This window comes from Oryctolagus cuniculus, chromosome 2, assembly GCF_964237555.1.
Source record: "Oryctolagus cuniculus chromosome 2, mOryCun1.1, whole genome shotgun sequence".
In the NCBI taxonomy this organism is placed as follows: domain Eukaryota; kingdom Metazoa; phylum Chordata; class Mammalia; order Lagomorpha; family Leporidae; genus Oryctolagus; species Oryctolagus cuniculus.
In genome coordinates this window covers 107,296,383-107,323,655 of record NC_091433.1, presented here as the reverse complement: position 1 = coordinate 107,323,655, position 27,273 = coordinate 107,296,383, and the positions used below count along the sequence as shown (strand labels likewise).

The 27,273-nt window shown below is 45.9% G+C and overlaps 1 long non-coding RNA gene across 4 annotated transcripts in view; it reads left to right on the top strand.

The window, feature by feature from the left end:
• Positions 1-27,161, top strand: part of LOC103346906 (uncharacterized) — a 44,052-nt gene extending 16,891 nt beyond the window's left edge. Inside the window, exons 3-6 of one of the 4 annotated variants that reach the window (XR_011386454.1) lie at positions 7,354-7,489; positions 11,923-12,195; positions 24,943-25,159; positions 25,548-27,161. This is a non-coding gene — a long non-coding RNA (uncharacterized lncRNA). Of the gene's footprint in view, positions 1-7,353; positions 7,490-11,922; positions 12,196-12,372; positions 13,649-24,942 lie in introns of those variants that run through there. The other 3 variants (XR_007915442.2, XR_007915441.2, XR_011386453.1) reach the window with 3 other exon arrangements.
• The last annotated feature ends 112 nt before the right edge of the window (positions 27,162-27,273 follow it).

Sequence of the window (27,273 nt, the reverse complement as noted above, 5' to 3'; positions counted from 1 at the left end):
AGTGTGTTCCCTGTCTCTCTCTCTCTGCCACCTGACTCCCTATGTGATAGTCTTCTGCCTGAACCAATGGGGTCACCTGATGTTGGACTGCGAACCTCTGAATTATTCTAAGATTTTTTAAAAAATTTATTTGAAAGAGTTAGAGAGAGGAGGAGGCAGAAAGAGAGAGTAGAGGTCTTCCATCCACTGGTTCATGCCCCAAATGGTCGCAACGTCCGGAGCTGTGCCGATCCAAAGCCTGGAGCTTCTTCCTGGTCTCCCACTCGAGTGCAGGGGCTCAAGCACTTGGGCCATCTTCTACTGCTTTCCCAGGCCACAGCAGAAAGCAGGATGGGAAGTGGAGCAGCCAGGACTCACACTGGCGCCCATATAGGATGCTGACACTGCAGGTGATGGCTTTACCCACTATGCCACATTGCCGGCCCCAAATCTCTGAATTCTAAGCCAAAACAAACCTTCCTTCCTAAGTAGCTCCTTTTTGTATTTTAGCTGTAGTAAAGAAATGCTGACTAATACAGTGGTGTGCTTTGCAAGAGCTCCCCGGATAGCTGTAACTAGTTATGACTGTTAATGGAGTTCCAGATTTCAAAGTCGTAATTAAGAAGCACACTTATCTGAATGTGCAGTAAACCAGATTTTATTGGATTTACACCAGAGACTTTAATGGTGTTGCTGTGTTAGCATTTTCTTTTCTCACCTGTGTCTGGATAAAGCTTTTGTTGTTTGGTTTTACCCCCTCCACAGATGTTTTAACTTCTTATATAATTATATTAATCACAAAAAAGTGGAATTTCACCTGGGTTTCCTCACATAACATGGTAGAAGCCAACACAGCACTACCTGTCAGTGTAAGCAAGGATTTCCTTTAGAGTGTGAAAAAAAAAAAAAAAAGGACTATCAGGGGCTAGGGTTGTAGCGTAGCAGGTTAAGCTGCTGCCTACATCACCAGCATCCCCTATGAGCACCAGTTCTAGTCCTGGCTGCTCCACTTCTGGTCTGGCTCCCTGCTAATGTGCCTGGGAATGTAGAGGAAGATGACCCAAGTGCTTAGGCCCCTGCTGCCCTCTTAGGAGTCCCAGATGAAGGTCTTGGCTTTGGCCTAGCCTGGCCCTGGCCAAGGCAGCCTTTTGGGGAGTGACCCGGCAGATGGAAGATCTTGCTTACTCTATTCCTCCTCTCTTTCTCTCTGTTAACTCTGCCTTTCAAAAAAAGTAAATAAATATTTAAAAAATAATGATAAAATATCTTCCCTGACATTTGTTTACCAATCCAACTTTTTCAAGTACCAGAGATCTTTGTTCCCAGGATTTTCATGTACCTTGTATCTATCTCCTGCTTCCAATATGCGATTCTCTAACAAATATTTCTAAATGGATCCATGAATATTTTGCCTTCTTTTTGAAGAATTAGCTCCAGTAAATGAGAAAAAAAATTACCAGATGATGAAAAATTATGAGGTTGGATATTTATTAAAACACTTGAATGGAACCTTTCTTTCTTTTAAGATTTATTCATTTATTTATTTGAAAGGCAGAGTTACAGGAAGGCAGAGACAGAGGGAGAGAGAGAGAGAGGTCTTCCATATGCTGGTTCACTCCCCAAATGGCCGCAACTGCCAGAGCTGCACCAGTCCCAAGCCAGGAGCCAGTAGCTTCTTCTGGGTCTCCCACACAGGTTCAGGGGCCCAAGGACTTGGGCCATCTTCCACTGCTTTCCCAGGCCATAAGTAGGGAGCTGGATCTGAAGTAGGGCAGCCAGGTCTCAGACTGGCACCCAGATTTTGGGATGCTGGCATTGCAGACGGGGGCTCTATCCACTACAGACAGCGCCGGCCCCAAAACCTTTCTTATCCTTGCAAGATAAGCAAGCTACACATCCTACAAACCCTCAAAATATGAATACATGGATTTGTGCTAAATGCCCACAAACAGGGCTGTGTACAATGTTGCCTGCAGGTACACAGGCTGTATTTTTTTCTTACTACACTCCTAGCTCTAGGTCATTCAGTAAGTACAGCTTGAGTTAACAGAACCTGTTGTGCCAAGTAATAGCCCACCTGGTAGGAAATTCTTCCATTTCTCAGGTTTGTGGATTGAACTGTTCTGGAAATGAGTAAGCATTTATTAATTTATACTTGTGTTCTAGGACACTTAAAAGAAAAGGCAAGATTCTTCAACTGGTCTTCCCTGATCTTGTTTAGACAGTCAGCTGTGGCTTTAAAGGGGGAATTTAAGAACAAAATAAGAAACTAAGAACAGAATAAAGAAATAATGAAGGCATATAACAAACTCATCTGCCAGTATTTAAAATGTAACTTTTTTTTTTTGACAGGCAGAGTTAGACAGTGAGAGAGAGAGACACACACAGAGAAAGGTCTTCCTTCTCTTGGTTCACCCCCCAAATGGCTGCTACGGCTGGTGTGCTGCACCGATCCGAAACCAGGAGCCAGGTGCTTCCTCCTGGTCTCCCATGCAGGTAGGTGCAGGACCCAAGCACTTGGGCCATCCTCCACTGCCTTCCCGGGCCACAGCAGAGAGCTGGACTGGAAGAGGAGCAGCAAGCTGAACAGAACCGGCGCCCCAACTGGGACTAGAACCTGGAGTGCCGGCACCACAGGTGGAGGATTAGCCTAGTGAGCTGCGCCGCCGGCCTAGAATGTAACTTTTTAAACATTAGTTAGTCTTTGGAAATATGTGTTTAGGAATAAGCAAATAAGTATAGCTCCATTGTGTACATAACTGTGTTATGTTTGTCATTTTAATATTTTTTAAAATCTAGGTTACCTAATTTGTTGACTTATTATTACTCATAATATTTCCTAATAACTATTTTTAAAAAACAACAGTGTAAATGAGATCTGAAATAATTTTTAAACATTATTTATATATTTATTTTATTTGAGATGTAGAGAGACAGATGGACAGACAGACATCTCCCATCTGCTGGTTCAGTTCCCAAAAGCCTGCAACAGCTGGGCCTGGGCTGGAGCCAGGAACTCAGGGGCTGGCGTTGTGGCATAAGCAGGTAAAGCCACCACCTGCAATGCCATCCCATATGGGCAACTGATTGGAGATCCAGCTTCTCCACTTCCAGCTCCCTGCTAATGTGCTTGGGAAAGCAGTGGCCCAAGTCCTTGGGCCCCTACACTCACATGGGAGACCAGGAAGAAGCTCCTGGCTCCTGGCTTTGGCCTAGCTCAGCTCTAGTCATTGAAGCCATTTGAGGAGTGAGCCAACAGATGAAAGATCTCCCTCTGTCTCTCTGTAACTCTGACTTTCAAATACTAATTTAAAAAAGGCAGGACTCCTACATGGATGAAAGGAACCCAACTGCTTGATCCATGATGGCCACCTTATAGGGCTGACATTAGCAGGAAGTTGGAGTCAGGAGTTGAAGCTAGGAATTGAACTTGGGCACTCTACTTGGGCCGTAGATATCTTAACTTCTAGGCCAAGTGCGTACTCCTGTTTCACAAAAAAAAATTTTTTTTTTGACAGGCAGAGTGGACAGTGAGAGAGAGAGAGAGAGAGAAAGGTCTTCCTTTTGCCGTTGGTTCACCCTCCAGTGGCTGCCGCGGCCAGAGTGCTGCGGCTGGCACACCGCGCTGATCCGAAGGCAGGAGCCAGGTGCTTCTCCTGGTCTCCCATGGGGTGCAGGGCCCAAGCACTTGGGCCATCCTCCACTGCACTCTCGGGCCACAGCAGAGAGCTGGCCTGGAAGAGGGGCAACCAGGACAGAATCCGGTGCCCCGACTGGGACTAGAACCTGGTGTGCCGGCGCCGCTAGGCAGAGGATTAGCCTATTGAGCTGCGGCGCCGGCCTCAAGAAACTTTTTGAAGTACAATTCAATGCTATATGATCCCAGCTACATGACATTCTGGAAAAGGCAAACTGTGGTGACAAGCACAGGGGTCACCCAGGGGTTAGGGAGATAAATAGGTGGAATACAAAGGATGTTTAGAGCAGTGAATATACTCTGCGTGGTGACATAACGATGGGCACATGTCGTTCTACCTTGTTCCAAACCCATAGAAGGTACACTGCTGAGGGTGAACCCTACTGGGAGAATGGACTTTGTGTGAAAATGATATGCCCATTGTCAATTTGTCAGGCATAACCAATGGGTTCTTGTGGTGGGGGGTGTTGATAATGGGGGAGGCTGTGCATATGGAGGGGCAGGGGGGACAAGGGAACTCTCTGTACCTTCTGCTCAATTTAGCTTTGAACTTCAAACTGCTCTTTAAAAAAAATATTAAAAAAAAAAGCAACAACTGGAAAGTCCCATGTCCCAGGGCAATAGCACTTACAGCGTGGTCTGGTGCCAGGCACTGAATTGTTTGTTACTGGTCTGTTATGAGATAAGAGCTTGTTCCAGAATGTAACTCAATCTGCTGTTGCCTTTGTTCCAAAGGTCTTGCTCTGAAAAGAAAAAAAAAAAATCAGCTGAACTGAACAGTGTGTTTAATAATGTGGACCATACTCCAGTGCCTAAGGCACTGTATGAGGAGCTACAAAGGAAAATCTGACATAAGCTTACTTACAGTGTGGGGGGAAACAAGACATTCACATTACTGGGCTGGTTATTAGGTAAGCTGGGGTAGGTACTGCAAGAAGCTCCAACAAATAAGGAGAGGGCTTTCCATTGGGAAAATCTTTCACTGCTTCCAGGAAACAGCGGGTCTGAACTAAGCTTTCAGTGGTGGTTAAGATTTGATGGCAGGGGTACGGTGAAAAGAAAAGGCATTTGAGGTAGAGCATAAAGTAAGTGAAGGCTTAGAAATGGGGTTGACATTGTCTCAGGGTAAAGTGAGTTGTCTATTTGGCATGGGTAGTTGGGTATGCAAGTTAAACACAAGGCTACTTCAAAAAGTTTGCAGAGCAATCGAGTTTAAAGATATGTTTATTTTGGCACAACAAAGTTTTTTGAAAGCCATGCGCAGTTTTCTCATACCATGCATTTTCCATGAACTTGTCAAGGCCCCTCATACAGTGAGGTAAGTTCAGAAAGTATTGGAGGTCATATTAGAAAGAACCTGGGGCCGACGCCACGGCTCACTAGGCTAATCCTCCACCTAGCAGCGCCGGCACACTGGGTTCTAGTCCCGGTCGGGGCGCCGGATTCTGTCCTGGTTGCCCCTCTTCCAGGCCAGCTCTCTGCTGTGGCCAGGGAGTGCAGTGGAGGATGGCCCTAGTGCTTAAGCCCTGCACCCCATGGGAGACCAGGAGAAGCACCTGGCTCCTGCCATCGGATCAGCGCGGTGCGGCCATTGGAGGGTGAACCAACGGCAAAGGAAGACCTTTCTCTCTGTCTCTCTCTCTCTCTCACTGTCCACTCTGCCTGTCAAAAAAAAAAAAAAAAAAAAAAAAAGAACCTGGACTTGGCATGATGAGTTTAATCTTCTATTTGGGGAACAATATTCCAGACTAGGAATTGGCGTGGTTCTGTTGTGATCTGAAAGGTTAACTCTGAGTGGACATTTGGCCTAGCAGTGAAGATGCTGCTCGGGACTCCTGTGTCCCACCTGGGAGGGCCTGGCTTCAGCACCAGGCTATGCTCTGAAATGTACCCTGGGAAGCAGATAGGTTGCCTCAAGTGATTGGGTTCCATGTGGGAGACCTAGTTAAAGATTTGTTTATTTTACTTGAAAGAGTTACAGAGATCCAGAGGCAGAGAGAGAGAGAGAGAGAGAGAGGTCTTCTATCCGCTGGTTCACTTCCCAAATGGCTGCAATATCTGGAGCTGGGCTAATCCAAAGCCAGGAGCCAGGAGCTTCTCTGGGTCTCCTCTGTGGGTGCAGGGGCTCAAGGGGTCAGGCCGTAGCAGAGAGCTAGATCAGAAGAGGAGCAGCTGGGACTTGAACCAGGGCCCATATGGGATGCCGGCACTACAGATGGTGGCTTTACCCACTATGCCACAGCACCGGCCCCTAGATTGAATTTTGACCTGAGCTGGAGCTGTTGAAGACATTTGGGGGAGTGAACCAGCGTATTGGAGTGCTCTCTCCGTCTCTTTCTCTCTCTGCCTCTCAAGTGAATGAACTTTCTAAAAAAGGAAAAGATTCGCCTCACAACACTGAGGAGAAAACATTTAAAAAGGAAAAGACTAGTTAGGATCACTAGTGATTAGCATGCTATATGAATAATAAGAGCCCGATAGTGAGAGATTGAGCCAGTGGGAACCGAAAGGAATGGAAGACATACTTGCAGGCCTTGAAAACTGCTTGAATAAGAGTGTCTAGGGTAAGAAAGGGTGCCTGGAAGGATGATGGTGCAAAAACCAAGGTAGGGAAGACGGCCAGCAGAACTGGTTTGGTGGGAAGATGATGAATGTGGCTTGGATTGAGCTTGTGGTGCTTGGCCAGAAATCCAAGTAGAAATGTACACAGACAATGTAGGTCAGCAGCTCGAGAGCGCTGAGGTCTAGTGATCCTCATCTGAGAGGGAACAGCACAGAGGGGATTAGGGAGCCTTGAGGACTGAGATGCTGAGTGAGAGCTTTCACTGCTTGGAGAGAGCAGGGCCTTGTGGCAGGGAGACAAGCTTGGGTATTGCAAGGGGAGAAGGCGCAGTGTCAGAGAGGGGCGAGAGAACAAAAAGAGCCATTAATAATGGCTACCAATGTCCAGGGAAGACGGGGACTCCAAAGAACACGGCTTCATGGCATCCGGGCAGGAGGGGTCCAGAGGCAACGGTGACAGTGGCACATGCTGGCAGAGTGTTGGTATTGGCTGCCACGTTGGCAGTTGTAAGTGTGGGCTACCTTGTGTCGTTTGAGAAGAAGCAAGACGGGCCCTTGGGTTTGGAAAGAGGAATGCTTGTAGGCTGAAGAGAAGGAGCGAGGGACAAGGCAAGAATGAGGCTGCAAGCTAGAGGGTGTGGTTGCAGGAACAAGTCTGCAAAAGGAGTTGCAAGGTGGGAGGGAGGTGAGGGGGTGGGCTTGGAAGGAAGGAGGTGTATGCATTTCAAGATGAAAGGCTAAGTATGGACACAGAGGCATGTTGATGAGTAGAGGCAGGGAGCTGAAGGCGTTTTTGGCAAGCAGCTCTTCTCAAGAGAATAGGAAGCGAGGTCACTAGATGCTTGCAAGGTGTCTGGCGCGTAACAAATCTTCCCAGGCAGACGAATCAATTAATTCACAGGCTTTTATTGGGGTTCCGCTCCCGGGTGAGGTTCCCCGGTCCCAACAGAGCAACAGAGCGGGGGCCGGGGAAGTCGCGCATCAGAGATTGGGAGAACTCCTTTTATAGATTCAGGGCATGGGGGTTAAAGGTTGAGGTGGGTCTGATCCTCATTGGTTGACCTTTAGGCACCCGCAGGGACCTTGACAAGGACTTTTCTTCCCCACACGTACAGGTAGGGACGTCTCCATTCCCGGAAGTATAGGCCTTCCTTCCATGCGGATCCCAAAGCTACCAATGCTGAGAGTGGAGAAGAAGGGAAAGGATTGCAACAGCTGCTAGGAATCACATAGGGAGTGCACGAGACATAGGTAAAGAGATTCTGGAAACCTCTGGGAGCCCAGCTGAGTCTAAATCCAAGAACGATCAATAAAACCAGTTGGCACTGGACATGGTCTTGATGAATGTAGCTCAGGATGCTTCCCCTTCCTGTAGTCAAAGATTAGGCAAGGGGCGGTCATTTGGCCAAGCAGGTAAGGAGCCAGTTAAGGGGCAGCTGCTTGGCAGGTGAAGTTGCCACCTGGGACATCTGCTCCAATGAGAGCACCTGGTTCAAGTACTGGCTTTTTTTTTTTTTTAAGGTTTATTTATTTATTTGAAAGTCAGAGTTACACAGAGAGAGGAGATGCAGAGAGAGAGAGACAGATAGACAGACGGACAGAGAGAGGTCTTCTATCCAATTGGTCGCAACAGCCGGCACTGTGCCGATCCAAAGCCAGGAGCCACTTCTGGGTCTCCCACGTGGGTGCAGGGGCCCAAGGACTTGGGCCATCATCCACTGCTTTCCCAGGCCACAGCAGAGAGCTGGATTGGAAGAGGAGCAGCCAGGACCAGAACCAGTGCACATATGGGATGCCAGTGCTCCAGGCCAGGGAGTTAACCCGGTGCACCACAGCGCTGGCCCCCCAAGTACTGGCTTTCGCATTTCCAATCCCACTTGCTGCTGGTATACATCCTGGGAGGCAGCTTGAGTATTTGGGTTTTCACCATATAGGAGATCCAGATGGAGTTGCAGGCTCTTGGTTTCAGCTTGGCCTAGCTCTGGCTATTGCAGGTAGGCATTTGGAGAGTGAACCAATGGATGGAAGATCTCTCTCTTTGCCTTTAAGTTAAATGAAAATAAATTTTTAAAAACTTTTTATAAAGATGCCAGTCAAGATGCTTTTATCCCATATTGGAATCCCTGGGCTAGATACCTGGCTCTGGCTCCCAGTTCTTCCTGCTAATGTGGACCCTGGGAGACAGTGGTGATGGCTCAAGTAATGGGGTCCTTGCCACCCATATGCGAGACCAGGATTGAGTTCCAGGCTCTTGGCCTTGGCCCTCGCTCTTCCTCTCCATTGCAGGCATTTGGAGAATGCACAAGCAGGTGGAAGTGCTTTCCATCTGTCAAATAAGCCTGAGTTGGAGCAGCACAAAACTGGGAATGGCTGGAGAAAGCTTTTGGGGGTCCAGGGCCCTGAGGGGTTGCTCCCTTGTATCCCACACAGACTTCTAGTTGTCCTGGCTCCTGTTCCTCAGAAGCCAGGAACTTCAGCTTTCTTTCCAATCTGCAGCCGTGCTTTGCTTCTGTGGGATGCACTGCATCCCGTCCTTCAACAGAATCCCTCTGAGAGAGCAGCAGAAAGGGACACCCAGGAGACACTGACTTTATCCGCCTTGCAAGGCAGCACACCCTTTTTTTTTTTTTTTTTTTTTTTTTTTTTTTGACAGGCAGAGTGGACAGTGAGAGAGAGAGAGACAGAGAGAAAGGTTTTCCTTTTGCCGTTGTTTCACCCTCCAATGGCCACCGCAGCCAGAGCGCTGCGGCCTGCACACCGCGCTGATCTGAAGCCAGGAGCCAGGTGCTTCCTCCTGGTCTCCCATGGGGTGCAGGGCCCAAGCACTTGGGCCATCCTCCACTGCCTTCCCGGGCCACAGCAGAGAGCTGGCCTGGAAGAGGGGCAACTGGGACAGAATCCGGCGCCCCAACCGGGGCTAGAACCCGGTGTGCCGGTGCCGCAGGCGGAAGATTAGCCTAGTGAGCCGCGGCGCTGGCCAGCACACCCTTTTTTTAAAAGCTCCATCACTTTGGGTGTCTCAGCTGGACATCACCATCATGGTGGTTGTCCTCACCATCATCATCATCATCGCCATTGTCAACATCATTTCAGCATCCTCCTCCTCCTCCTGAGTGGCTAAGCCTGCCTGGGGTTACATAATTAGGGAATGACAGTGTTGGCTTGATGGCGTAATCTGTCTGATTTACTTATGTTGTGCTGGGGTCTCCCTGCAAGGGCCACCTGGTCTCGGGTTAGGATTTGAGTCTCACCACTTGTTTTTTTTTTTTTTTTTTTTTTTTTTTTTTTTTTGACAGGCAGAGTTAGTGAGAGAGAGGGAGAGAGAGAGAGAGACAGAGAGAAAGGTCTTCCTTTCCGTTGTTCACCCCCCAAATGGCCACTACAGCCGGTGCACTGTGGCTGTGCCCATCCAGCGCCAGGAGCCAGTAAACCTCCTCCTGGTCTCCCATGCAGGTGCAGGGCCCACGCACTTGGGCCATCCTCCACTGCACACCCAGGCCACAGCAGAGAGCTGGACTGGAAGAGAAGCAACCAGGACAGAATCCGGCGCCCCAACCGGGACTAGAACCCGGGGTGCCGGCGCTGAAGGCGGAGGATTAGCCTAGTGAGCTGTGGCGCCGGCCGAGTCTCACCACTTGTAACTGAGACACCCCGGTGTGGGGACTCCTCTGGGCTCCATTCCCATGTCCATAGCATGAAGATGCTGGATTGTCGTCCTAATAGATGCTCCTTCCTCCTTCAAATTTGCTCTTTCTGTGAGAAATCATGGGTAAAAAGACAATGGCAGAGTAACTGACATTTCCTCTGTGCCTAAGATGTGCCAGGCCCTACTGTAAACACTTTATATTATGAATTCAACCAACCTGATGAAATAGGCACTATACTGACCCATTTTACAGATGAGGAAACTGAAGCCCAGAGAGCTCTGAGTGGTTTGATCAGGATCACATGGCCAGTAGGTGGTGGATCTGTCAAACACCACACATTCTGCTCCTACCACAGAGGCCCCATGGGGATGGGGGTTTTGTTTTGTTCCCTAGTGTACCTACCTAGTACAAAATAGAAGCCCAGTGAATAATTGTAATGAACAAATTAAACATGAGGAAAAAAAAAAAAACAAGAAGAAATGAAAGAATGAATAGGGAGGGAAAAGAGTCCAATTTTCTCCAAATCTAATTCTATAGTATTTGATTTGCTTGATGCACATGTGTTTCTCATTATTTTTCTAGCGGGATCTAGGCATTCTAAGAAAATTTGGGAATTAGTCCCTTTTTTCCCCTCCAGATGATGTGGAGATAGGATTTCAGAATCTGTTTCATCTCTGTGTTTTCAAATGAAATTAGTAACTATATAAGAGCCCAATTGTGCAAGTGCTTGGATGAGAACTCAGTATCATTTCGTTCGCTGGGGTTTGGTAAAGGCAGAGTCTTCGGGTTGTGAGATGGTTTGTTACCACCCACATAACCTGGTTCCAGTGGGGAGCTCTCTATGACCAGTCCACTGAGGAAAAACCCAGGTGAACTTGGACTTGGATTATGATGAACGGGCTGGGAGAGCACAGCTGCAGAGCATGCCTGAAAGTTAGCAAGAGGGGGAAGGGAAGGGAATCCCAAACCCTCCTGCCAGCCAAGTTTCTGTTAGCTTCTGCCAGTAGGAGGCACTGGTGAGAGAGCCAGTGGTAGGAAAAAGGGACAAACTGTACTTCTTGAGGTAAAATCCCGTAAGTATTCATACTAGAGTAACTTATTTAATCACTTCCTTACAGATTTTAAAAAAATATTTATTTATTTGAAAGGAAGAAATTAAGGGAGGAGAAAGAGAGAGAGAGAGAGAGAGACAATCTCCTATCCACTGGTTAACTCCCCAAATGGCCACAACAGCCGGAGTTAGGCCAGGCCAAAGCCAGGAGCTAGGAACTTCTTCCGGGTCTCCCACAAGGGTGCAAGCGCCCAAGCACTTGGGCCATCTCCCACTGCTTTCCCAGATGCATTCGCAGGGACCTGGATCAGAAGTGGAGCAGCTGGGACTCAAACCTGCACCCATATAGGATATGGGCACTGCAGGCAGAGGCTTAACTTTCTATGCCACAGCACCAGCCCCTTTTCCTTATATATGAAGTTGCTAATTGAATGATGAACCACAGTAACAAGTTGCTTGTAGCCAATACATGCATCAGCATGTAATCCTTACTGCTAACCTCACTACATAGTATCTATCAAGTTTATCCTGGCAGTACTGACTGTTCTGTCTTGAAACGCCTGTGGCAGGGCTGGTTCTGTGGTGCGATGGGTTAAAGCCCTGGCCTGCAGCACCAGCATCCCATATGGGTGCCGGTTCGGGTCCTGAAGAAGCTTCTGGCTCCAGCCCTGGCTGTTGGGGCCATTTGGAGGTTGAACCAGTGGATGGGAGATCTCACTGTCTGTTGTTGCTTCTATTTCTTTCACTCTGCCTTTCAAATCAAATATATAAGTAATATGAATAGATAAAGAATGTATATTTATTATACAGAATATATTTATTATATGAATAAGAATAAAGAAATAGATTAGTAAATAAATAAATCATAACCAGACATTCCCCACCCCTGGGTCACTGAGCATCCCTGATTGGATAAAATGTGTAGACTATGCACTTTTCTGGGAAGTAACATTAAGAGCCTCTTTGATCTCTGTTGACTTTCTCAGAAAGGATTTGGACATCTTTGTTGGCATCAGAAGAGAAAAAGAGCCGTCACGGAAAGCTATCTGAGGTTTGTCCTCTTTTAGCTGAACCAGCTGAAGTCTTAACAGATTCGTGTATGACTAATACTTGGTGAATAGCTGTGTGCTTAAAGACCCGTGAAAATAAAAATTAGAAGAGCATCTTGGCCGCACAATATGGTGAACGTGCTCAGTGACTTTTTGTATTTAAAATGGTTGGTCCCCTGTTCAGTGAATTTTACTTCCATCAGACAATTGGTAAGTATGTTTTGCGCATTGGGAAAACGGATTGAATTGTAATTGTACCTAGCTTCAAGGATGTTTCGCAGATTTCTCACTGCCCTGCTTCGGCTTATCCCTGTGCTAAGAACCGGCTCTTAGATCACAGGCAGCGTTTATGCTCGGTGAAGTTTCTGATTTTTAATCACATTACAGATGAAAGAAGATGTGAAGCACTCGCTTGCCCCAACTACTTAACTACTTCAAAAGGATGAAAACAATCAACTGTGGGGAAATACACAGAAGCCTTCTCACGAGCACTCAGAGAGATGACCAATTTTAAATTCGTCTGAGATCCTCAGAAATTAATTTTGAAAATAAACCTTGCACAGATTTGCTCAGATAATTATAACAAAATGTGACATGAGTACAAATGGTTCTGAAGCTTGCTAGTATTAACTGTTTTTCACATTTTCTGCCTCTATGTGAGGGGACTTCAAAAAGCTCATGGAGGGGCTGGTGCTGTGGTGTAGTAGGTTAAGCCACTGCCTGCAGTGCCGGCATCCCATATGGGCGCTGGTTCGATTCTCAGCTGCTCCACTTCCTATCCGGCTCTCTGCTATGGCCTGGGAAAGCAGTAGAAGATGGCCCAAGTCCTGGGGTCCCTGCACCCACATGGGAGACTGGATGAAGATCCTGGCTTTGGCCTGGCCCAGCTCTGACCATTGAGGCCATTTAGGGAGTGAACCAGCAGGAGGAAAATCTCTCTCTCACTCCTTCTTGCTGTCTCTGTGCCTGTTTCTCTGTAAGTCCAATTTTCAAATAAATAATTTTTTTAAAAAAGAGTTTTAAAATAGCTCATGGAGGGGCCCGCACTGTGTCATGGTGGGTTAAGCTGCTACCTGCAGTGCTGGGATCCCATATGGGTGCTGGTTCTGGTCTTGGATGCTCCACTTCAGATTCAACTCCCTGCTAATGTGCCTAGGTAAACAGCAGAAGATGGCCCAAGTGCTTGAGGCCCTGCATCCATGTGGAGAAGCTCCTGGCTCCTGACTTCAGCCTGGTCTAGCCCCAGCTGGGCTTTCTTTAAGGAAAGAACCAGTGAATGGAAGATTCTCTCTCTCAAAAAAAAAAAAAAACAAAAAAACAAAAAAAAAACTCATGGAAAACGTATATTATGGCAGGTGTTATGCTACTGCTTGGAATGCCAGTCTCCCGTATTGGAGTCCCTGAATTCAAGCACTGCCTTTGCTTCCGTACAGCTTCCTATAACGTGCACTCTGGAAGACAGCAGGTGATGGCTCAAGTGCTTAGGCACTTTGGGGAGTGAACCAGCAGATGGAAGACCTCTCTCTCTCTGCCTCTCTCTGCCTCTGTGACTCTGCCTTTCAAATAAATAAATAAATACCTTTTTTTTTTTTAAAAAAAGATGCACTTATTTGCCTGTCTGTGAATTTAAGTGAAACACCTTCCAATTCATTCCACTTTTCTTCTTTCTTTCTTTCTTTTTTTTTTTTTTTTTTTTTTTTTCTGACAGGCAGAGTGGACAGTGAGAGAGAGACAGAGAGAAAGGTCTTCCTTTGCCGCTGGTTCACCCTCCAATGGCCACCGCGGCTGGCGCGCTGCGGCCGGTGCACCGCGCTGATCCGATGGCAGGAGCCAGGTACTTATCCTGGTCTCTCATGGGGTGCAGGGCCCAAGGACTTGGGCCATCCTCCACTGCCTTCTCGGGCCACAGCAGAGAGCTGGCCTGGAAGAGGGGCAACTGGGAGAGAATCCGGCGCCCCGACCGGGACTAGAACCCGGTGTGCTGGCGCCACAAGGCGGAAGATTAGCCTAGTGAGCCGCGGCGCCGGCCCATTCCACTTTTCTTCATTTTTTAAAAAAAATATTTACTTTGGAGGCAGAGAAACAGAAAGGAAGAGGGACAGATAGACAGGCAGAAACAGAGATTTCTGATCCAGTTAGTATCCTGCAACAGCTGAGGCTGGGGTGGGGGCACAGAGCCAGGAGCAGGAACAGGAGCCAGGAACACAATCCAGGTCTCTCACGTGGGTGGCAGGGACCCAGTTACTTGAGCCAGCACCGCTGCTTTCCAGCATGAGCAGTAAGAGAAAGTTGGAGTCAGGAGCAGGAGCTGGGAATTGAACTCAGGGACTCTGATGGGGAACACAGGCGTCCTAACCACTAGTCTGACCACCTGCTCCCCATTCCAACTTTTTGATCTGTCTGTATGCTCATCAAACAACTGCATAATCTCTCAGCCTCACTGGTGACCAGAAAGGAGGGTGGGGGCCCCTGATTATGAAGTGGGAGCTTTTAGGTATTGGGTCCAGTCTGAGTCTAATCAGCCCAAGGCCACCAGGCCAAACCCGAAGCCCAAGAAAGTCAGGTTCATTGGCTCTGGGAAATGAGAGACTACCTATCAGTGGAACTCCTGGACATTTCACCAAATAGAGAAAGAGATAAGGTAATCAGGTGATTTGGGGGGAAGGGAGGTATTTAAGTACTGAGGAGTGAAGCAATGTTTTGGTGGCTTCCAGGCAAACAGGCTGCAGGTAAAGGGTCCACTTTGGGTCCAAACTGCAAGGTGGACTCAGGGACCTGTGTCATGCAACTGTGTGTGTGAGAAGTTGAAGCTCTTCTTGATGTTGAAAGATTTCCATCCTCTGGACAAAAGTGGAATATTTCATTGTTACTGATTTGATTTCACTTGGCAAAGTTTCTGACAGCCGAGGTTGCAGATAAAGTCTCTCATTGACTCAAAAGGCAGAAATCACTCAAAAGAGGGTTTGTTAGGCATTTGACAGCTGGAGAGGGCCCCCAGAGAGAATATTGTTTCCCTGGGTGCATTACACTAGCCAATTTTTTCTTTCTCTGTCTGACTCCATTTTTGCTTTCTCCATAAAGCATCTGGAGAGAGAATTGTTGGGTCTTTATATAAAAAAAATGACCAGCCAATTTGCAGGATATAGTACACTCTAGATGAGCACAATAAAAAAATAACTGCTATGCTGAAAACCAAAGAAGATTGGATTAAGATGGCAGAGTAGGGAGGGTGCTTACTGCTCTAGTCTAGGAGAAAATAGTTTATAAAAAAAAAAAAATGGAGAGAGTGTGGTTTCAGGGAAGAGTTAGGGAGAAAACAGCAGAGGAAACTCCATGTAAATCAGAGGGACACTGTGGACCTACATGGAGGATGTCGACGTGCACGACTCAGGACCCCAACACCTGAGTCTCCGGACTAGCTTTGGAGAGTGAGGTGAGAACAGACTGCAGCATCCCAAGCCACTGGAGATAAAGCTGCAGGAAGAGCCTGGAGGGAATCTAGCTTGGAGGCCTGTGGGGGATAGTGTACCTGCCAAACTAGAGGAAAAAGCAGAGGGGGCACATTCCTCTCTGATCACCCTGCAGTTGTGTCCTGTAACAAGCTAATAGAGAGCGGTCACCATTTTGGACATACATAACAGCTGTGCTGGCCTCAGGCCCAGCAACCAGCTGAGCAGAGACTCCTGAGTCTGGTGGGGAAAACAGACAGGGGGCTGGGTGCTTGTGACTGTGGGAGGCTTGTGTGCCGGGACTGTGAAAACACTGAGGCTGTGTGGGAGGACTCAGGGTGTGAATGGGACTTTGGGCAGTCACTGTGGGAGGCCTCACACCATTAGGGCTCCCTGGTTCCTGGTGAGGGACATTGCTGTGGAATCTGTGCTTTCTCCGAGGACTGCACAGATCCTTTGTGTGGTTCTTTATTATTATTATTATTATTAAAGATTTATTTATTTATTTAAGAGGCAGAGTTACACAGAGAGAGAAGAAGCAGAGAGAGAGAGAGAGAGGTCTTCCACCCACTGGTTCACTCCCCAGTTGGCCACAATAGCTGGAGCCATGCCAATCTGAAGCCAGGAGCAAGAAGCTTCTTCCAGGTCTCCCACGTGGGTGCAGGGGCCCAAGGACTTGGGCCATCTTCTACTGCTTTCCCAGACCATGGCAGAGAGCTGGATCAGAAGTGGAGCCACGGCCGGCGCTGCAGCTCAATAGGCTAATCCTCCACCTAGCGGCGCCGGCACACCGGGTTCTAGTCCCGGTCGGGGCATCAGATTCTGTCCCGGTTGCTCCTCTTCCAGGCCAGCTCTCTGCTGTGGCCCGGGAAGGCAGTGGAGGATGGCCCAAGTGCTTGGGCCCTGCACCCGCATGGGAGACCAGGAGAAGCACCTGGCTCCTGGGTTCGGATCAGCGCAGCGGGCCAGCCGTGGTGGCCATTGGAGGGTGAAAAGGCCATTGGAGGGCAAAAAAGGAAGACCTTTCTCTCTGTCTCTTTCTCTCACTATCCACTCTGTCTGTCAAAAAAAAAAAAAAAAAAAAAAGTGGAGCCAGCAGGACTTGAACTGTCACCCGTATAGGATGCCGGCACTGCAGGCAGCGGCCTCTGTGTGGTTCTTGTGGTAGCGTGAACAAATGCTATACTCTCTGGGGCTAGCACCCAGGCACTCCTTTGAGGAAAGGAGGTAAACTGAGTCTACACCAATAAAGCAGAACAAACATGCCCTCTGATAAAAAAAAAATTAAAAAAAGATTTACCATGCCCAATCTGGGAGTCACCTTGGACATTCCCTTCACCTTGGAGCACTGAACAGAGCTCCATCACATGCTTGGAGGTATTCCCTGAAAGCAGACACTCTGCTAATCCACACTTAGTCCAAAGATAAAAACCACCACAGTGAAAAAGAAACTAATGACTATCTCCACAAATACCAAATAACAAATGTACCAATTCAAGAAACAAGAATAGGGAAGACAACATGATGCCTCCAAAAGAATATAACACTTCAATACTACATTGTGAAGATGATGAGATTGAAGAAATGCAAGAAATGGAGTCCAGCAAATTGATCATAAGATTACATAGAAGTAATCAGAAGCAAATGCACAAACTACTGAAATCCATACAGGACTTGAAAAAAATTTCTCCCACAAAATTGAGATCTTGGCTGGCACTGTGGCTCACTAGGCTAATCCTCTTCCTGCGGCACCAGCACACCAGGTTCTAGTCCCGGTTGGGGCACCGGATTCTGTCCCGGTTGCTCCTCTTCCAGTCCAGCTCTCTGCTGTGGCCCAGGAGTGCAGTGCAGGATGGCCCAAGTGCTTGGGCCCTGCACCCGCATGGGAGACCAGGAGGAAGCACCTGGATCCTGGCTTCAGATTGGCACAGCGCGCCAGCCACAATGTGCTGGCCATAGCGGCCATTTTGGGGGTGAACGAATGAAAGGAAGACCTTTCTCTTTGTCTCTCTCTCTCACTGTCTAACTCTGCCTGTCAAAAAAAAAAAAATGAGATCTTAAAGAGAAATCAAAATGAAATCTTGGAAATGAAGAATTCAATAGAACAATTATAGTCACAGCGGACTTATCAGAAACCCTACAGGCTAGGAGAGAATGGCAAGATATATTCAAGTCTTAGGAGAAAAAACTTTCAACCTAGAATACTGTACCCTGTAAAGCTTTAATTTATGAATGAAGGTGAAATAAAGACCTTCCATGACAAACAGAAATTGAAAGAATTTGTCACCACCTGTCCAGCCTTGCAAAAGATGCTTAAGGATATGCTGCACACAGAAACACAGAAACATGGTCATCACTACGAAAGAAGGTGAAGTTAGAAAATCTCCTAGTAAAAGTACAAAGGAAACCCAAAGTAAAAAAAGGAATATTTATGGAAAAATGGCAGGGCAAAGTCATTACTTATCAACAGTTACCTTGAATGTAAATGGTCTCAACTCCCCAGTTAAAGGACAGACTGGCTGAATGGATTAAAAAACAAAATCCATTTATTTGCTGCCTATAAGAAACACATCTCACCAATAAAGACACACACAGACTGAAAGTTAAAGGATGGAAAAAATATATTCCATGCTTACAGAAACCAAAAAAGAGCTGGTGTAGCCATCCTAATATCAGACAAAATAAACTATTTCACAGAAACTATTTAAAAAGACAAATAATGGCACTGTATAATGATTAAGGGAGCAATTCAACAGGAAGATGTAACTATTATATACATATACACACCTAATTACAGGGCACCTGGCTATTTAAAAGAAATGTTAAGGGATTTAAAGGGAGACATAGACCCCCATACAATTGTAATGGGAGACTTCAATACCCCACTTTCAGCAATAGACAGGTCAATTAGAAAAAAAAAAAATCAGCAAGGAAATAACAGAGTAAATTGACGTTATAGACAAAATGGACCTAACAGATATCTACAGAACTTTCCATCTTTAGCCACAGAATACACATTCTTCTCAGCAATGCACAGAATTTTCTCTAGGATTGACCACATACTAGGCCATAAAGCAAGTCTCAGCAAATTTTAAAAAACTTGAAATCATATCATGCATCTTCTCAGATGGAGTGAAGCTGGAAATCAGCAACTGTGGAATCTCTAGAACATATACAAACATATGGAGACTGAACAACATGTTCCTGAATGAACAGTGGGTCATAGAAGAAATCAGAATAGAAATCAAAAAATTTCTGGAAACAATGAAGATGACAATACAACATATCAAAACTTATGGGATACAGCAAAAGTAGTGTTAAGAGGAAAGTTTATAGCAATAGGTGCCTACATCAAGAAACTGGAGAAGCACCAAATAAATGAGCTATTAATGCATCTCAAAGATCTAGAAAAACAATAGCAAACCAAACCCAAAACTAGTAGTAGAAAAGAAATAATTTGAGAACAAATAAACAAAACTGAAACAACAAAAAAATAAAAAGATCAGAAAAATGAAGAGCTAGTTTAAAAAAAAAATGATACACCATTGGCCCAGCTAACCAAATAAAGGAGAGAGAAGACCCAAATTAATAAAATTAGAGATGAAAAAGGAAATGTAACAAGACCCCACAGAAATAAAAATAATCAACAGAAATTACTACAAACAGCTGTATGCTAACAAACTGGGAGACCCAGAAGAAATGGATAGATTCCTGAACCATACAAACTACCTAAATTGAGCCATGAAGACATAAAAAACCTAAACAGATTCATAACCAAGATGGAAATTGACTCAGTAATAAAGACCCTCCCAAAAAAGAAAAACCCAGGACTGGATGGTTTCACTGCTGAATTCTACCAGGCATTTAAAGAAGAACTAAGTCCAAGTCTTCTCAAGCTATTCAAAACAATTGAGAGGGAGGAAATCCTCTCAAATTCCTTCTAGATAACCAGCATCACCTTAATTCCTAAACCTGAAAAATAGGCAACAGAGAAAGGGAACTACAGACCAATTTCCCTGCTGAACACAGATGCAAAAATGCTCAACAAAATCCTAGCCAATTGAATCCAACAACACACCAGAGGGATCATTCACCCAGACCCAGTGGGATTTATCTTTGGTATGCAGGGACAGTTCAACATTCACAAGTCAATCAATGTGATACATTACATTAACAAACAAAAGAACAAAAATCATATGATTATCTCAATAGATGCAGAAAAAGCATTTGATAAAATACAATATCTTTTTATGATGAAAACTCTAAGCAAATTGGGTGTAGAAGGAACATTCCTCAACACAATAAAGGCAATTTATGACAAACCCACAGACAGCATCCTGTTGAATGGGGAAAGTTGGAAGCATTACCACTGAGATCCATAACCAGACAAGGATATCCATTCTCACCATTGCTATTCAATAAAGTCCTGGACATTTTAGCCAGAGCCATTAGACAAGAAAAAGAAATCAAAGGGATACAAATTGAGAAGGAGGAAGTCAAACTAGCCGTTATTGCAGAGGACATGAGTCTATATTAAAGGGGATACAAAAGACTCCACTAAAAGACTATCGGAACTCATAGAAGAAGTAAAGTAGCAGGATATAAATTCAATACAAAAAAAGCAACAGTCTTTGTATACACAGACAATGCCATGGCTGAGAAAGAACTAAGATAAATCCTATTCACAATAGCTACAAAAAAAATCAAATACCTTGAAATAAACTTAACCAAGGATGGTAAAGATCTCTATGATGATAATTACAAAACATTAAAGGAAGAAATAGAAGAAGATATAAAAAAAATGGAAAAATCTTCAATGTTCATGGATTGGAAGAATCAGTATCATCAAAATGTCCATTCTTCTGAAACTAATTTACAGATTCAATGCAATAGTAATAGAAATACCAAGAACATTCTTCTCAGATGTAGAAAAAATGATGTTGAAATTCATATGGAAACCAGGTTACCCCAAATAGCTAAAGCAAACTTATACAACAAAGCAAAGTTGGAGACATCATAATACCAGATTTCAAGACATACTACAGGGCAGTTATAATCAAAACAGCCTGGTAAATGCTACAAAAATAGATGGATAGACCAATAGAACAGAATGGAAATGCCGGAAATCAATCCAAGCATCTACAACAACCTATCTTTGACAAAGGAGCTAAAACCAGTCCCTGGTGCAAGGACAGTTACTTCAACAAATGATGCTGGATTTTCACATGCAGAAGTGTGAAGCAGGACCCCTACTTTACACCTTACACAAAAATTCACGCAAAATGGATTAAAGACCTAAATCCATGACCCAATACCATCAAATTATTAGAGAACATTGGGGAAACCCTGCAAGTCACTGGCACAGGCAAAGAGTTCTTGGAAAAGTCCTCAGGGGCACAGGTAATCAAAACCAAAATTAATAAATAGGATTACATAAAATTGAGATGCTTCTGTACTGCAAAAGAAACAATCAGGAAAGTGAAGAGGCAACTGACAGAATGGGAGAAATTATTTGTGAACTACACCACTGATGAAGGGTTAATAAAAGAACATGTAAAGAGATCAAGAAACTCCACAACAACAAAACAATCAACCCAGTGAAGAAATGGGCAAAGGACTTAAACAGACCATTTTTCAAAAGAGCAAATCCAAATGGCCAACAGACACATGAAAAAATGCGTGGGATCACTAGCTATCCAGGAAATGCAATTCAAAACCACAGTGAGGTTTCACCTCACCCCAGTTAAAATGGCTTTCTTACAGAAAGCAACAAACAATAAATGCTGGTGAGGATGTGGGGAAAAGGGCACCCTCCACTATTGGTAGGAATGTAAACTGATAAAGCCACTATGGAAAACAGTATGGAGATACCTCAGAAACCTGAATATAGACCTACCATATCACCCAGCCATTCCACTCCTGGGAATTTACCCAAAGGAAATGAAACCAGTATATAGAAGAGTTATCTGCACCCCCATGTTTAATGCAGCAGAACTTACAATAACTAAGATATGGAATCAACCCAAATACCCATTAACTAAAGACTGGATAAAGAAACAGTGGGATATATACACCATGGAATACTACACAATGGAAAAAAAAAAGAAATCTGGTCATTTGCAACAAAATGGATGAATCTGGAAAACATCATACTTAGTGAAATAAACAAGTCCTAAAGGGACAAATACCATATATTCTCCTTGACCTGTGATAACTAATAGAGCACCTAAAAGACAATCTGTAGAAGTGAAATTGACATTTTGAGAAGCAATGAGTTTAAAGAACCCTGTCGTTACTGTTGAGGAACAGTTTTTGTTTTTATTTTCATACTATTTGTTGAACTTTTTACTTAACATAGTTTATCATATATGTATAATGCCAACTGAAAATAGATCTTAGTAAAAAAAAAATGAGAGTGGGAATACGAGAGGAGAAAGAGGGGTGGGTGTATGGTTGGGATGGTGGGCCAAATTGGAAGAATTACCATGTTCCTCAAAATTATGAAGTTTGTAACTGTAAACATGTATAGTTCTGCATACATTCCTATGGACTTTCTTCTAAGGATACAGTTTAAAAACTTGCCATGAGATCTCAAATCCCCTTAAGCTGGTTGGTAATAATACCATCTTAAGTGTTAAAGTGATCATATGAATAGGAGTAAGTGTCTAGTAATAATAATAGATAGAATTATAAAGGAGTGAATGCATAGAAAGTAGTCCACACAGCATACTCAAAGAATGACAATCACTTTAAGTAGCACTGTGACTTCAGAATCAGCCCTTAAGGCAGTCTGGTCTGACTGAAAAGCTCAAGAGAGCAGTTCAGGCATAGAAAGCCAAGACACTGTGGCAAAAAATGTCCTACATGAGGTACCTTGGTGAGCGAGACCCCAGTGGAAAAAAGTGGTCATCAAAGAAGGAGGTACTTTTCTCTGAAGGGAGGAGAGAACTCCCACTTTGCTTATGGCCTTGTATTCTTGTCAGAATACTGACAGAGTCTATGGATTCAAAAGTCTTCCACAGCCTAGGCAGCTCATGTCAAGAGCCTTGGATGATCACTAACGTTATGCATAAGAGTGTTAATCGTTAAATTAACAACAAGGGTCACTGTGCACTAAATTCCCATGCAGGACCTCTGTCCTCAAAGAGTTGGATTATGAGAGTTAACTGTAAAACTTGTTCTCAAAGATTTATTTCGTTTTGGTGCATTAAGTGGAGGATATTCCTAGGTCTCATAAGTTTTAGTTATGTCTAAGTGTCCAACTCCATTACTGTTTTCTTAGGTGCTTCCTTAATTTATGATTAAGATAATTTTCAAGGACTTACTTTCTTTTAATGTATTAAGTGGAGTATACTCTCATGTCTCATAAGTTATAGTCATGTCTAAATTCTCACAAAAGATGTATGATTTTGGGGTGATTCTTTAAAGTTAATTAAGCTAAAAAAAAGTGAAATTAACTTTGAGATGCAATATCTTTGAACAGCCTTTGTTTTGACTGTTGAGGAACAGTTTTTTTGTGTGTGTGCAAATTGTTGAACTCTTTACTTAGTATACAGTTGGTCTTCTGTGTATAAAGTTAATTGAAAATGGGTCTTTTGGAGAATGGGACTGGAAATGGGAGAGGGAGGAGGAGGAGGAGGTGGGATGAGAGTGTGGGTGGGAGGGCGGGTATGCTGGGAAGAATCACTATATTCCTAAAGTTGTACTTATGAAATGCATGAAGTTTGTATTCATTAAATATAAGGTTTTGTTGGAGAAAAAAATAACCAAAACCCAACAGTTGTTAAAGGAGAAATGAAAAGGCCGTTGGAGCATCGTACACATTTTAATGTCTAAAAAAATAAACATCCAATCCTATCACCAACTTAAGCCAAAAGCCCTTGAGCTCCTTGGTCTTAAGAAAACCCCCAAGGATCAGTTGCAGCTGTGATTGATCCCTGCTCTGCTCTGACTTCAGAAGGACCAAGTGTCATGAAATCCAAATTCATGCAAGTCCCTGCTAGGCTGCCTTTGGTCCATTTCTTGCTCTGACTTCTTAAGGAGCTCTAAGGTTACAGAATTCCACATGCCACTGGCTGCCCAGTCCAGGTTTTTGTCCACCTTACCAGGGAGCTGTTATGGTGACCTGGGTGACTGGGACCCATCTATCCTAGCATTTGTGCTTGTTGGTGTTGCTGCAGTTTTTTTTGTTTGTTTCTTGTTCTATTTTGTTTATTCTTTTCCCCATTTTGTTTTAGTTTTTTTTTTTTTTTTACCTTTTTTTGCCCATTTTTGTCTTTTTTTTTTTCATTTTTGGCTTCCCCCGCCTTTAATTAGGCAGCACTGCTAGATTTCACAGTGATACTGTAGTTATTTAGTGTTAGCTTTTTTGGAGTTTTTTCTGGTTTTTGTTTTCAGTTTTGTTGAGATAGTACTTAGTCTTGCCACTGTGTGTCATTAGTGTAGTTAGTGTAGCTAGTGTGGTGGCATAGTGAGAGCAGCAGGTAGTCCCCTGGTTGTCCATTTATTTTCTTATGTATTATAGTGAAGGTAGCCCATCAGTTTGTGTTTGTGAACAAAAAGAGAGAGTAGATCAGAGAGAATAGTTAGACACTCCAGCATGGAAGGGCTTGAGGACTTCAGGGTCAAAGCCAGCCCTCAGCCTGAGCTCCAGCTGCTGACCCTACTGGGCTGGGGCAGCTTCAGCATTGTGTTTCTGGCCCACCAGGCGCCAGGCCGTGAAGCAGTTCCAGGAATACGAGTGACCTCTGATACCAGGCGGGCAAAGACAGAGCCAGCATCATGCAGCTCCTTAGGCACCAGAACATCCTGGAGCTGCTGGAGGTGTGATGTCGGCGGTCACCATTGCCTGGTGTAGGAGCTGGGGGGCGGGGGTGGGGGTGGGGCACTACTATCAGCGCATGATGGGCCGGGGCGGCCTGCAGGAGCCCGAGACCATGTCCATGTTCTACTAGATCCTGGCGTCAGTGGGCCACTGCCATGTGCAGCGCGTGGCACACAGGGACCTCAAGCTGGGGAACCTGCTGCTGGTCTTGGACCTGAATGCGAAGCTGATGAACTTTGGGCTCAACTGCCAAGTGGTCAAGGGCGTGCTGGTGCCCGGCTTCTGCGGGTCCCAGAAGTATTCCAGCAGGAGGCCTGTTGCAGTTGATTTCTCAACAATGTTGCAATGGATTCCTTTCTGAGAGGAGTGTGGTGGCGGCAAGAGGTGCGGAGTCACCACACAGACCCCGGGAGTCAGGTGAAAGCGGGCTTCAGGCAAGCAGCTCGCAGACTCATTTATTTCAGTTGGTACAACAGCTTATATAGCCAAGACCAGCCAATCCGGTCAAGGGGTGGTCTATGCCCCAACCAATCACAGCCTGTTGCCAGGCAGTTTCCAAAGCCATCCAATCACAGCCTGTTTCCAGGCAGGCTCCTTTGCCAGGTGGGTTTCAAAGCCATTCCTGAGTAACTGACACTCTCTTGCCAACGGCCATCTTGGCATGGCCTTCTCATTCCACCACAGAGGCCCACAATGCCTTCGCGCAGACATCTGGAGTTTGGATGTGATCCTCTTCGTCCTGTGGGCGGGGTGCTGCAAGCTCCCCTGTGCGGCCAGCCCAGCTTTGGCGGCGCTCCTGAGCTTGCTGCTCAGCCTGGACCCGAGCGAGAGGCCTACGGCAGAACTGGTTCACCATCACTGGTGGTTCGATCCCTTACAGGAAGAAGCCGAGTGCGAGAAGGTGACTCTGGTGCATTCCCTGGGGGTTCCCGAGGACCCAGAGGCCCAGGAGTACCTGGTGGGCCTGGGTCCGCTGCCAGGGGGCTGGACCTGCATCGCTGTGGCTCTGGTGGCCCCAGCCCCGAGTCCCTACAGTCGGAGCCTGGAGCAGGTGCAGCTCTGTGGGCAGAGCCCACGTCGGGCTGTGGCTTCGCCCACACAGCCTCGCGGTTGTGTAGGGTGCACCTGCATGCGCGGCCTCGAGGGAGGTCCGGAGTGTGCTTGCCTTTCTCACTTGTGAGCCCTGTCGCCTCAGGGCTGCAGGGAGCCCGAGCCCCAGCGAGAGCTGGAGGCAGAGCCTGATTCCGCCCCAGCCGCACCCCCTGCTTGTCTCTCCCCTCCCTGGACAGCTGCAAGAGGAGAGGAACCCGGGTGCCAGCCCAGCCCCCGAGCCCGTCCCTGTGGCCGCCCCCTCCAGCCCCTGCCCCAGGAGCAGCAGGGACCCGGAGGTGCCAGAGGTCCCAGCAACTGAGCCTAAGGAGGATGGGGCGTCAGCAGCTGCCTCTGTCCCGAGCAAGGGCCATCAGGGGCTGGCAGGAGGATCGCCAGGTTCCTCCTGTGGGCCTGCTGCATCCTGCCGGCCTCCGCCAGCGGCCTGGGCCCCCACAGCTGGAAAGTGGCCCCTTGGTAGCCTACCTGGGGGGGGGTTCATTTGCTTAAGACTTTTGTGTACTTCTCATAAATAAAAATCATAACTGTATACAAATAAATAAAAAGAAAAACCAAAGAAAAAACCCCATGAAACCTTCCTAATGTTTTATTGGTGCCACTTTTAGATCAACTGCATAATCCTTTCAAATAATATCTATTAAAAAATGACTTTCATAAAAAAAGAGACCCTGACCTTGGTTGTAGAAGCTGTCAAAAGACAAACGCACAACAATTCAGTTTAAAGATCTTGATCGGCTTTATTTGTGACTCCAGAATCAGATGATACTTCCTTCCCTAAAACAGAGTGAGCATGCCAATGGGCTAAGCAGAAGATCTCGGCTTCATAGACAGAGAAAAGGGATAGAAAGGAGAAAGAACAGACGATGGGGTGGTTTTTCCTAAGGTATCTTCCCTGTAGGGCACAGGGAGTCGGAACCACGGGAAATAACTGACTGGTAGACTTCAGGCAAAGCCTCATTCAGGATCAAGGCAGGGGCAAATTTACTATCACCCAGCTGAAAGTGACTCTCTGGGAGACAAGCTTGTTGGCTCTCTTACCCTCTGCCCTCGGAAGGTCAAAAGACACTTCCTTTCGCGGTGGTGATGGAAGCATCAGCATGCGTGACTCCATGTTGGTTTCTAGTTTGCTGGGGCCCAGTGCAGGAGCCTAGTCCAAAACAATGGCCTCCTGGGATTTTTTTTTTTTTTTAGTTACCAAAATAATGCAGATATTACGTGATGACATAGGAAAGGTGAGGTATGGTCACGGCAGCACAAATGCCTTCATTCCATGGACACCTAAGATCAATACCATGGATGTCTCTGTAATATTAGAAAGTAGGGCAGCCGGTGTCCAACAGGAAAACAGAACTACTTGACTTTTGAGTGAAGAGGGCTTTAATGCAGGGAAGAGCTACAAGGAGGCTGGGAGGGCCCACCTGCCTGGCTAGAGGCCACCATTGTGAATCCACACTGGAGCTTATGGTTCCTTGAAGAATAATGGGGAAGCAAGGCCGGCAGCGAGGTGTGGTAGGCTAAACCTCCAGCTGCAGTGCCGGCATCCCATATGGGTGCCGGTTCTAGTCTCGGCTGCTCCTCTTCCAATCCAGCTCTCTGCTGTGGCCTGGGAAAGCAGTAGAAGATGGCCCAAGTCCTTGGGCCCCTGCACCCATGTAGGAGACCCAAAAGAAGCTCCTGGTTTTGGATCTGCCCAGCTCCAGCCATTGCAGCCATTTGGGGAGTGAACCAGAAGATAGAAGACCTCTTTCTTTGTCTTTCCGTCTCTCTGTCTGTAGCTCTACCTCTCAAATAAATAAAAGTGCAAAACAAAAAGAATGATGGGTTCAAAATCAGTCTGATCCTAACAAATATATGTCAGCCTGGATGAGACCGCTGGGTGATAGGTTAGAGAATGAATGTTGCACC